A 13,133-nucleotide genomic window follows, 5' to 3' on the forward strand; every position below is an offset into this window, starting at 1 on the left:
ACCTGTCCCAGTGAAGGCAAAGTGGGTGAGCTGGGGAATCCAAGGACGCTCCCCAAAGACCCTATGGAACTGTGAACCGGCTAAGGAACTTGTACGGGAGCTGGGATCGCAACCTCTGGGTCACTATGGAAGAGCAACACTAGGTGGTTTCTCAAAAGGTAGGCGGCCGGGGCGGGGCATGGGCGGGAACCCGGGAACGTGCAGAGGGTGCACCGGCCAGGAATGCCGCCTCTCCGGGGTGAGCGAAGGTGAGGGGAGAGTGAGTGCCGATCTGACGGGAGCCTCGGTGTCTCGCTCAGGCAGTTCGTCCTCACCGGGTCCGCAGCACCCGAGGCTTCCGCCGGACTTGCCTGCAGGGGTGTCGGTGCGGAGCGGGCGGACAGGTGGCGCGCAGGCGCCAGCGCTCCGAGCGTCCCCCCTCGGCGTAGTGGTACAGCCCTGCCCGCCGCTGATCTGGCAGGCTGCGCGCGCACCCCGCGGCGGGGCGCGGGCCGGGGAGTCCCGGCCTCTGCGGCCCGCCTCCATCTCCGCCGGTGCCCTCCTCCCTCGGCTCTGGTGCCGGGCGTCCGCGCGCTCCGCGGGGAGGAGCGCGGCCGCGGGGGCGCGCCCCGGGACTCCGCCCCCCAGCTCCCCTCCCGGAGCCCGGGTACCCGGCTCGCGCGGCTCGGTACGAGACGGGGGACCTCGCGCCGCCCCAGTGCCCCCGCCCCGCGTGAGTGGCGCCGCGCCCTCCGGCCGCCCTGCCCGGTGCATGGAGGGGCCCGTTCGGATCGCAGCCGCCGCCGCCGCCGCCAGAGCGCGGGGGGATGACCTGGGGGTGGCTCTCGGAGCCGGCTGCTGTGCAGGAGGTCTCGGAGCTTAGCCAGCCCTGCGGAGAGGTGCGGGGGTCCCTCGGCTGGGTCCTCCAGGGTGGCCCGGGATCGAGAGCGCGGGGACCTCGCGGCTCGGGAGCGGGAGGTCCTGGGGAAGCAGAGGCCGGCTTGCCCGCAGAGCGCTGGGATCTGGGATGGAAAGGCAGCTGAGGGATGCCCTGCAGTCGGCTCACCGCTGCTTCCTTGGGGGCGCAGAGCCACCTCGCCAGAGGAGGCGGGGTGAGGTGTCAGTGACAAGCTGAGGTCTTCTTCGGTGATCTGCCAGGGCAGGTGGGATGCAGCCTAGCGGGGAGCAGGGGGCGCCGGCGCTTTTCCCAAGGGAGCCTACTCTGTCGTCCCTCTCAATCCCCGCAGAGTGCTGGAGAGAGACAGTGATTTATGTGTAGGGAGAAGCAAGAGAAATTTCCTGCACAATCTATCTTTCTCTGCCTTTACAGACTCAGTGACTTCCCAGCCCCAGGGAGTGTATTTTTCCTTCTCTTCTGTAAAGCTTTCTGCGGCTCGCATTATCATTTACTAAATACTTTAAATACATCGCTATTTATTTCAGCCTGCAGCTTCAGACCTTTGTTGCTTTCTCTCCACTTTTAGGAATTTCAGTAATAAATCACCGAGGGGGATAGATAGACTCCTTTGCCCTTCGCTTTATTGTTCTCCCCTAACGCCACCAAATCAGGTGGAAGGATCTCGGAGAAAAGAACTCTCTACAGAATGCCTGCCCTTCCTCAACAGGACCACAGAGGATGGCAGGTGTTTTAAGGGCAGGCTGTTCCCCAGTTGGGCTGTCGAATTTAGGGAACCTCATTAACAGAAAGACAGCCTTTGTGTCCTAAATCAATCACCTTGGGAACAAGAGGTTGGACTAAAAGGTAAAGTGAGATTTTGTCTCAGGCCAATGCCAGGAATGATGAAAGAGGCTGAGTTAATTCAGAGACCACTCCTCACTGATACTGTACCCCTCGGATTCCCAGTGGGTATTTAGCATAACTCAGGGAGGAGGGAAGGGGGCTGGAGAAGAGGTGCCTTAATTTTAATAGAATTCTAGACACTCGGTTACTTTTATATAACTCTAACTTTCCAGTCTATTTTTAGATGAAAATGTGGGCTACAGATAGTTCAACTTTTAGGTTCAGATGAAAGAAAACCTTCAGAAAATTTCAAAACTGTTCAACTCGAAAGAATTCTTAGCAACTCAGAGAGGCACTGAATACTGTAGTCTCTGGTATGCACATGTTGTAGTAAACTGGCACGTACTTTTAGTTATATGAGAAGGATGGAGAAAACTTGTTTCATTTTGGAAAGAAGTGCCTTGGGTGTGTATTTGGCATTGTGTAAAGGAGAAACACTTATATTTCTATAAAACACACAAATGTACATTGTTTAACTTTCTTGCAAAAACTCGGATACGGATTTGGGAAGTCTTTCTTTGAATGGTTTAATCACCTAGCAAAATAGAAATCAGTTGCTAGAGGTGCTGCGCCATTGTTTGTGTAGTAAGTCGTCACTAGGGATGCTTTGATTGACTGCTGTGGTTCCCATCAGCCTCTACTGTGCAAAGTACTTAAACAGCATTGACTTTCAAGCAGGAAGTACAAAGAACCGAGGACCTGACGTACACCCATCTCAACTTGTGTAGGTCGCTTCCTGCATCTCCCTTACTTCTGACGGATTTTGCAGGTGGCCTGACTTTTTGTGGAAGGCTTTAACTTCGCTTTAAGATAGGACCCTCCCCTGTCCTCAAGGCATGTAGAGAGCAGTGCCCAGGGATAGAAACGTGTCATAGGGCGGTGCTCCACAAGGGTCAGGTAAAATTTAATAACTGGTTCTTATGCTTTCCTCTTGTTTTCCCACTGTGTGTGTTTGTGTGTGTGTGTGTGTGTGTGTGTGTGTGTGTGTGTGTGTACTCTCATGTTCTCTACACAGTCTCTTTTTCTCTTTTTAACGGCAGTAGGATTTTTGTTCTCTGGGGTTGTTCCTTTGGTGAACATGTAGACTATAAAGTTTGATGAATGTTTCTAAGTAAAATACTAGGGAAATGGTTTCAGGACTTAAACAATATCTTTGTGAAATCAAGAATATAGAAGGTAGTGAGTTAGGAAATTTGTTGTTTTAGTGTGTGTTACTAGTTAACATCATGTGTTCCGCATCTCTACAATGTAGAGTTTTAGCTAGGACAGTGCAGTTCCCTACTGGATACTCATTCTTTAGCTTAATGACATTAATGCTTAATAGAAACTAAAACAGGAATTTGAGATATAACTGTACTTCTTTGGAAGAGTTGCTTTTAATATCTGGCTATTTCATTTGTTCGTTTATGACTGATGCCTTTTTCAAGAGACTTTTTTTTAAATCCACCTAGATTGGATTAGAAAATGTTACATTGTTTTTATTTACACTCTCATATTGTATCCAAACATTGCACGTGATAAACTTGTTGTGTAAGTGGCCTGCATCCACTGTGCACTGGAGGGGAGGGCTGTATTTGTTTACTGTGAAGATGAAGGGATAGGGCACAAGAATGTACTTAGTGTCACTTTTAAATACCGGAATACTGGATTATATTGAAATGAAAAGCTGTGGGTTTTTTATTGTTGTTGTTTTTAAATCCTTCAAGTTTTCTCTCATTGTTTGGGCACTCTCCCTCCATTGTCAGGCTTACAACATACAGTATCATTGTCATCTGTCCCTTGAATAATGGTCCTGAGGTGATATTATTAATGTGGCTTTTTAAAATCAAACTAATTATACTTGCCTAAAAGAGCCACATGTGTGTGATTCTAGCTGCCTGGTGCCTTTTGAGAGCCCTGGAGACAAGCAAGTGAATAGAGCTGAAAATTCATGCTGTATTTGATTAAATGGAACAGACTCGCTGCTCCTTACCCCAGCAGGGGCTGTGAGATCTCTTGATCCCCGAAGCCGCTCCTAGACCCTGGGAATTCCATTAGCGAGCACCTGAGGAATTTCTGCCCTGCAGTGCCTTTTTTGTATGTGTGTATGTGTATGTGTGGAGAGGGAGCAGATCTGAGTAGTGAATGGAAGGGGGAGTAGAGGGGGCGGAGAGCAGGCTGCATTAGAAGGCTCCATATGTTAGCAGACCTAAAATCAAGGCATGACTTAACAGCTTATCTTGTAAGAGAAAAGCCCAACCCAAAGGCAGAGTGCTGGTAGGGACTTTATTACAGGCAGAGCTGTGGTGGTGTGCTTTAGCACTGAAGCGAACCCTAGTGTAAGTACAGAGAGGCGCTGCTTTCTGCTCTCCTTAAGTACAAGCGCATACATATTTGCAGCCTTGGTAAGTTTTTTTTTTTTTTTTAATGCTCTTTGGATAAATATGTGAAAGTGTATTACAGTGTACTCTTGCCTGTAAGGGCTGGTGTATTGTGTAATAACTTAAAATTTGAGAGCCAAGTCAGCTCTTATGGCAAGCCAATTGCCTGAGCAGAAATGAGATGCTTGTTTGAATAGGCATATTTTAGTTTATGGCTTTGCTTCTATATCATCTTGTTCTGTTTCTTTTTATTATAGACTTTAAATTCATTTTCTCTCTCATTTCTGTTAGCATTTAAAATGGTTCTGTTGGCTTTCTAGTATTTTTGAGCCATTGTTCTTTTGACTCGCTAGCAGCCCCAAGTAAATGAAAATATAATTTCCAAAACCATTCTGGAGCAGATTTGTGGAGAAGCTTTGGTGTATCTCCTTTTGCCTGCCTCTTCCTCTGGATATACTTCGGAAACAACTTTTTTTCAGAGTACTAGGCCAGTTCTCTAGTGTACTTTTTACAGTGGACTGGTTGTAGTTTGTGGGTGGTATCATTAATTGATTCTCATCTTCTGGGAATGTGAATCACAATGTGAACAGTTTTCAGCTCATTTAGAATGCAGCGGCATGTTTGGTGGATGCTGTGATGTGTTTTATTGCTAACTAAAATCATGTAGATAGTGCTGTTCTTTTCTTTCCACTCCCAAGTTGCCCTGTACCAGGTTCTTACAATACCACATGTTTAGAATAGAAAGAACCCCCTTTGAGAACATGTTTACCTCTTTTCCTCTGTCAGTCTGGACATGCTTTTTAAGAAGTAGCTTCAACTCTGAAGTCAGCGCTTGTTTGCCTTCACGGTTTAGTTGCTGTATAATATATTTTGATTGCCAGAGATAAGTAAAAAACAGACAAACAAAACACTACTGTGGCACATTTTGTTCTGCTGTATGCAAGTAGGCGCTTCAATTCATGAATGCCAAGGATGTACCTTTTAATAGGGAGAAAGAATGTGTAAGCTGGCTACTTTATCGAACTTAGGTTACACATTCTGCTCCTTTCCTTGCTTGAAGCTGTGTAGTTGGTTTTATTTTATGGTACTGTAATAAAAATAGAATTAAGGGGTTGCATAGAACTTGCTTTCAGCTACTCCTCTTATTGTTTATGTGAGCTTAGGCAATGGGCTTGACCTAGCCTTGGATCCTTTATCTGTAAAATGGAGATTAATGGATAGGATATCTTCCCTCCATGGGATTAAATGAGTATATGAAAGTAAAACATTTGGCAGATAGTAAAACTTCTATACATGTTAGCTGCTGGGGTTTTTACTGATTCCTCCTGCGCCTGTTTGTGTGTTACTTTGGTCCAAAAGTGATTGCTTTCAAGTTCTAAATAAGGAGGAAGTCTTGTAAGTTTGTAACAGTGTGTCCTGTGTAATTGCTACAACTTCCTCTCTTAAATGTTTCTTCTATTTTCATTTGAAATTTAGAGAGCAGTTGGAAACAATGCCTGGAGCCTTTTCTAATCTGGGTAAAGGTATGCGCAAGGGTGCACTACCGGATGCAGTATCCGGCAGGCACTCACCTGCTCCATTACTAGCTCCAGCTGCATTTACTTTGCCTATGAAGGCTCTTCCTCAGCCTTCCTCTCCCTCTGCAGGCTCAGGCTATGCTGAGCCATCTTGCCACAGGATCCTTTTGCCTGTTCTTGAACTTGGTGAAGTAGAGTCATGCAGTGGCTGCATTCCTGGGGAGTCCTCGTGCCTGTGCAGTTTATCCATGCTCGTGTGTGCAGTACTGATTCCTGTGTTTCAAGTTGTGATGGTCTTTTGTGTGTTTTGAAATTTATTTTATTGGCACTTGGGGTATATGGTCATTGGCAGAAGGAAAGAAATAACATTTCTTTACACATTATTAGAACTCAGTGGCTATTTTAGAAAAATAACCATGATATCTTTTTTTTTTTTAATGTATAACTGAGGTGGAGGCAACTCAGTTACATTTGTTTCCAGTCCATATACCAAGTCCTCTGATAAAACATTTTCTGTTTTCTTCTTCTTCTTCTTCTTCTTCTTCTTCTTCTTCTTCTTCTTCTTCTTCTTCTTCTTCTTCTTCTTCTTCTTCTTCTTCTTCTTCTTCTTCTTCTTCTTCTTCCTCTTCCTCCTACTCTTCCTCCTCCTCTTCCTCCTCCTCTTCTTCTCTTTCTCCTCCTCCTCCTCCCCCTCCTCCCCCTCCTCTTCTTCTCCTTCTCCTTCTCCTCCCCCTCCTCCTCCCCCTCCCCCTCCTCCCCCTCCTCCTTCTCCTCTTCTTCTTGGAGGTAAAAGAAGGGTTTTCATGTTTGAGATGAAGTTCCCTGATCAATACTTATAATTTGGCTTAAATAACAACCAGCTCAATTCTAGTCCTGATCGTTGAATTGGAAATGTAATTGCAGTTTATACACACATATACATGGCTTTGTGTTCAGATACTGCTTTTTGATTTACAAGAGAGTCTATCAAAAATTGAGGGGAGTAGAGCTAAGATGTTCTAGTCTAGGAGGAGTTGAGGAACAACTCAGTTTTCTGTTGTGGCCACACAGTTTTCTGTTGTGGAGAGCAGTTTTACCCAGTCTGAACAATTGCTGTTCGTCAAGACTCTCTGTTTATGTGCTTTGAAATTCCTTAATATGGGGAATGAAATTTATCTCACAAGCAGTAAAACAAAAACCAATGTGATAGCGATAGATGTGAAGCTTTTCTGTCCCCCCTCAAAAAAAATTTGTTGGGGACTGTAGTTGAGATGAATAGTTTGTACTATGTTATTAGAAATGTTGATTGAGGGTTTTCTGGTGTTTTGCTTGGACATTTGCCAATCCTTTCCCCTCAGGAGACATTGTATTTTTCAGCATTTGTAAGTTTATTAAATCTTTCTATTCATAGCTCCTTGACACAGGTCATTTTTCACAGACAGCCATGGATAGGAAAGGATTCCCCCTGACTCCCAAGGAGCCCATTATGGCCAGGGTGTCATTAGATCTGGGGACAGCTGTAGTGGCCACGTGTGACTCATTTATTTAAAATTACGTTTTAGATTCATTTTGTTTTTTGGAATGTAAATGTTTTGCTTGCGTGTATGTATGCATGCACCCTTGGAGGAGGTTGTCAGATCTGAACAATAGTTACCAGCGGTGGCGGTGAACTACTAAGTGGGTGCTGGGAACAAACACAGGTCCTCTACAGAAGGAACATATAGCCTTCTCTCCAGCCTATAGCTGTTGGAGCTGTCTCTCCAGCCTACATCTTTTCTTGTAGGGGCAATTATAGCTGTAGATTCTGTTCCAAAGGGAAGAACTGTCCATCGAATAGAGCCACCTCATGTGCAGCATGCTGTTTGAAAGACTGTAGGTCCTTCTGGACTGTTCTAATTGTGTATGCCAAGGATGATGTATAAAGAGTCTTTTGTGGGTGAGAGACCAGATCAGTAACCTCTCAGAGCCTTTGTGCCAAGGTCCCATGGCAATATGTTTTCATGGTATAGCTGGGCCACATACTTGTCATAGTGCGATTCCAAAGGTGGGGGTGGCGGGATGTATCCTGTTCCCAAATCAATACATTTTCTCAAACTCACCCTGGCTTTAAATTGGAGACCACTTCTTCTACTTGGCCTGCTCTTTGCATTTCAAGGGAGAGCAGCGAACCACGGGTGGTCTCCTATACACCTGCAAGTCAGCCTAAGCCGTGTCCTGAAACGTGGTCTTTAAACAAAACGAAACAAACAAACAAAAACAAACAAACAAAAAGGGAGATAAATTGGGGTTTTCTAATGTTTGGAGTTATCTGTATCAAAACTGATGGTACTTGGCAGACATAGCATTTCTGTATTTCTGCCAGTCTCGTTGTTACATATTTGCTCCTACAAATTATATGTAAAGAGTATCAAATACTCCTCTTGTTTTTTCCAGCATCCAAAGTTTTCTAAACTTTAATTTCGAGAGAAAGATAGGGGTAGAAGGCCAGCCCCCGTGATGTAAAACAATAAAAGTATCTGGGCTGGGCTGGGATCATACACAGTTACTCTAAACCGTGTGCATAACTCCTGTCTACAAAGTGGCATTTCATGTTAATAATTAGTGTTTAGGATAGTTGGCAGCGCTGTGTGGTCTTGAATCATCAAAGTAATATTTTCCCCTTAAAAACCAGGAAAGTATATTCAGTTTTTACTCTTAAATTTAATTGATGATGACGGTGATGATTGTGCGTGAGTAGCTGTGAATTCTGGGATGGAACCTCAGTCTCCAGGTTTGCTCTGCCAGCATTTTGACCTGCTGAGCCAACTCTGGCCCAATAACTTACAGTTCTATATGTGTGTACATAGCTACCCTCCTCCCTCCAGTCCCAGGAAGCAGGTCTCACTCATGATCTTTTTTCTGTGGTAGGCCTTATCTCTCCAGCTCCATTAGCACAATCAGGAGGGGGGGTGAAAATATAAGGGGACCCCCTCAAATAAAGCCTCAAAAGAAATAAACTTTGTGACCCTTTCCTGAACAGCTACTAGGTCATCACCATGTTCCTGTCTTCAAACAGGTTTGATCACGTGCCCGCTTCCCTTAAAAATCCTCAAGTTTCTGACATTTTAAAAAGTTTTCCTTTATTGTAGTAATATGTCTTATTTTAATTATGAGTGGATTTATGTGTGGGAATGCAAACAGACAAGAAGAAAACATCAGATCTCTTGGAGCTGGAGTTACAGGTAGTTGTGAGCTGCCTGAAAACAGCACTGGAATTCGAACTCAGGTCCAGTGCAAGAGCAGTAAATTCTCTTATCTGCCAATCCATCTTTCTGGCTCCTTTAAATTGGTAGTTTATTGGTTGTGCTAAGGATTGAACCTCAGGCCCATACACACCGAGTAAATGTTCTGCTGCTGAGCTGTATTCCCCAGTGCTCAGATGTTTTGGGGATGTGCAGGGTCAGTAGCACACCAAGTGCTTCTGCCATTCACAGCTTTGTATTCTACTGCACCATACTTCAGGATCTCTTTCCCCCTTCCCTTATATGAGCCAGGGTCTCTTGTGTCCTAGGCTGGCTTTGAACTCACAAACTTCTGATTACCCTACCTCCACCTCCCAAGTGGTAGAATTCCAGGTATGTGCTTTTATGCTTGGCTTTTGGAGTTATAGGTCTACTGGGCAAGCATGCTGCCAACTGAGCTACATTCCCCAGCTAGACTATCTTAACACCTTGTAACTGTGTCCACTGCTGTCAGGCTTGCCCTGTAAGGACAATGCAATTGTCTCCCACCATTGCCTGTCCTCACCCTACTGACTGTGCCCGGCTGTACATTTAAATTCTTAGGGCAATGCTAAAGCATAAATTCTAGTTTGAAGGTTTGATCGGATCATGAGCAAGCTAACTTTATCAGTGGGTTCACTCATGAATGGAATGGGTTCCTACAGAGAGGGCTCTGAGGAGGCAGGGCCTTGCTGGAGGAAAGTAGGTCACTGGGACATGCCCTCGGAGAATGTACTTGGGCTCTCCCTTTTTCTCTCCTCTGCTTCCTAGCTGCGTTGAGATCACAGCCTCCCGTGTCACAGGCATCCACGGCCATGTTCTGCTTCACTTCAGGCCTGTGGAAGTAAGTGGAGCTGGTCACCACCGTGGACGGAAACCTCTGAACTCATGCACCAGAAACGAGTCTCACTTGTGTTCTGAGGTGTTTTGTCTCAATGATGAGGAACACCATGCTTAGGACTTAGGTGGAGCCCTTGGAGTCCTGGGATCCTAGGCTCTTTCCTCTAGGTCTCTGAATAATTTCCACACAAAATTCTTATAAAAGTCAGTGAAATCATGGATTTTAAATGTCAGGTTCAAGGAAAGATCACATAGTTCCCATTCACGAAGATCGAAGAAAGTTTCAGAAAATAAGAAAATATAGGTGAATGTCAGGAACAACAGCTGGCACTCTGATTTATGACAGTTATTTTGAACAGTTTAGCAATTTTGTGAACTTAAAACCTGCTGCGTTTTGTGTAACACCATCAGCGCCTGGGAGCTGAGGTCATGATTTGCTTGTTTGCGTTTTAACTGGTTATTATCCTAGGGTTTCCCTTGAGTGTGTAAGTAACAAAACACACACCCTGGCTTCTGTCTGTTTGCCAGGGCAATTTCTCACAGTTACTAGGCTTTTGTGGTATCAGAGCAGCAGTAATTAGTATTCTCTGATTTATAATAATTTGGTATCTGTTCAGTGAGTAATTGTACACATCACCTGGCTGGAGGTAAAATTGGCAAGGGAAACAAGTGTTTAATGGATAAAATACTACGTTTATCAGGCCACGAGATTACTCTAGTGATATCAGAACTTGGCAGTCCCTTTTTAGTCCACTAAAAAGAAAAAGCATACTGACTTTGGGAGACATCTCCCCTGCCCGTGTCCTTTGGCTTTTCTTCCTGATCTTGACCCCAGGGAGTGTATATAACAAAATAACAACTGTGAGTCACAAGCGGAAAGACTAGGGAGTGAATGGGTTTTAGCTGGAACAGAAGGACTTGCAGTCAGTACCCATGTTCCTGCCATGATGGAGATGTGTAGGGCAGGAGAGGGGTCCCAGAAACCCACACTCCTTAAAGGGGTTCCATCTTATTCCATATGTGTCTGGCAACTTGATGGCATTCTGTGCGTGTGATGGTACAGAGAAGGGAAGTCTGGGTCAGGGAAGGAGGTGACTTCTTGTTATTGGTGTCTTAGCATCTGAATATTAGCTCCAGTCAACCTTGGGACTAGAGAACCCCAAGAAGAAAAGTTTAGGTTCTTAATACATTTAAAAACTCGAGTCGCACCCCACTGAAGATTCACTTCTGTGCTGGGGCCATGACTTACATGGTTATGTACTTCTGTGCAAATGCCATTGTATTATTGCTACAGCATTTGATATGCATGTGAGTGTGTGTGTGTGTGTGTGTGTGTGTGTGTGTGTGTGCAGGTATGCAGGAGCTGTATCTGGCAAGCATTAAGGCAGAGGACAACTATTGTCTCCTTTTACCTCGTGGGATCCAGATTGAACTCAGGTCTTTATGCCTGTATACAGGCATGTCTAATGGCTGAACCATTCATTGGCCGGTTAGTTTCAGGACAGGATTTTGTTGTATGACCAGGCTAGCCTTTGACTTGTGGCAGTTCCTCTACTTTCTAAGATTTAAGATTCCATTTTAAAAAAGCCGTTCTAGTCTTCCCTAAAGCCTTTGATGGTCATGAAGAAGGAAGTGAACATTGTTTTGTATTGAGAAGCACACATTTTTGCTGAGATAGTGCAGGTAGATTAAGTGTCTTCCTAATTTAGTTCTACATATGTGCATCTCTGAAACATATTTTCAAGCTATATTCTGGTTGGATTCACACTAATTTCTAAATCAGTGTAGCTTTATTTACAATTATTGAAAAATAGCACATTTAAAAGACAACACACGTCCCTTTTGATTCTATAACAAAAATAAAACATCCATTTTTCTCCCCAGTCCTGATTCTAAGCTCTAGTTACCATATTTTAAATCATGTTGAATTTTAGTTGGATTTTGCCCTGAAAATAAATTTTATTAATCTTTCTCTGACTGTCACTGTCTATAAGTCTTTCATATGAATTGCATCATGTATTTGAGTTAAATTCTTTCTTTCTGGATTTCTTGGCTAGCCAAAGTTAATTTTGAGTTATCGTTACCCTGGTTGTTAGCCATGGTCTTCTATTAAGCTAGGAAACACAATTGTCATGATTTGTTATTTCTTTTGTGTTTGAGGATGTATTTTAAAAAGAACTATTGTCATAGTGGTTAGGTCTTAGAATAATTTTACATTTGTTGCTATGACAGCAGCCACGGTGGGGTTTTAAATTATACAATGCAGCTTGCAGAGGTTTGCTATCAGGCCTTTGTGGAATCAAATAAATTTTAGCTCAGGGATTTGGCTATGTGCATATTGCTAATGTTAATAGGAGTATTTTATTTAACTCCCAAAGTCGGCTTCCTAAATGGGAACTTTCCTCCCCCACCCTTAGACATGATCATAAAAATTATTTAAAGGAGCCTCTGAGTATGTTACTAGGTTTGAGATTTTTCTTCTCAATATAGTAGATTACTAGGGGAAAGATAAAGAAGTGGTTAGCCCCATAAGCAGAAATTATAACATTTAGTTACATTCTTGTTTTCTTAGCTAGCTGTGTACACACACACACACACACACACACACACACACACACACACACAGAGAGAGAGAGAGAGAGAGAGAGAGAGAGAGAGAGAGTTGTGAGAACATACTTCATTACTTGGAATCATAGATGTTAGCAGGAGGCATGGAATCAAAACAGGAAGGTCCCACATGTTAAATTCTATAGTTGTTCAACAACCCAGAGTGAGAAACTGTTCTGAGAAGTTCTTGTACAAATACAGTTCTTTTTTTCTCTTCACATTGAAATGTAAGGGTTTCAGTGGGGAGTATGGGGACTTTAACATTTAGTAAGCAGGCAAGGTCCCCATTTGCTTATAAAAGCTCTTTCTAATTCACTGTGAAATACTAGTGACTTTTGTGTCTTAATTCACCTCCAGCGAATGCTGCCTGTGCACTTGGGGAATCTGACAATAAATAATAGGGTGACAAGGGAGTGAACTATTGCTTTTACAGAGCAAGGCTCTTGTCTGTTGGGGTGCCCTTCAGACTTCTAAGAATGGTGCCTCCAGGAGATTGGGAAGGAGAGGTACGGACCTAGTCTGGTCATTGCACGCACAGACGGGCCCAGGAGGAGTCACAGACACCGTGTCCTCAGCTCCACTGATGAGCAATTACAAACTCTTGTACTGTGCTTCTTTTTATTCCTTATGTAGGATCTGTTTCTCCTTCCCTGGGTTTCTGATGCTGATCGTCACTTCTTAAATAACTTCAACAGAGCCCTGTCTACTTTACACAGCATTTCACAATTGTCTTTTCTGTCTCTCTGCTTAGAAGTGTAGGCAATAGTAGAGTTCTTGGGAGCAAGGAAAT

The 13,133-nt window shown here is 44.1% G+C and overlaps 1 protein-coding gene across 1 annotated transcript in view; it reads left to right on the forward strand.

Annotated features, from left to right (window-relative positions):
- The first annotated feature begins 753 nt into the window (after window positions 1-753).
- Window positions 754-13,133, forward strand: part of CDON (cell adhesion associated, oncogene regulated) — an 81,547-nt gene continuing 69,167 nt past the window's right edge. The window contains exon 1 of the mRNA XM_080929657.1: window positions 754-878. The gene's annotated coding sequence lies outside the window, so the exon portion shown is untranslated. The remainder of the gene's footprint in view (window positions 879-13,133) is intronic.

This window comes from Micromys minutus, assembly GCF_963924665.1.
Source record: "Micromys minutus genome assembly, chromosome: 16".
Classification (NCBI taxonomy): Eukaryota; Metazoa; Chordata; class Mammalia; order Rodentia; family Muridae; genus Micromys; species Micromys minutus.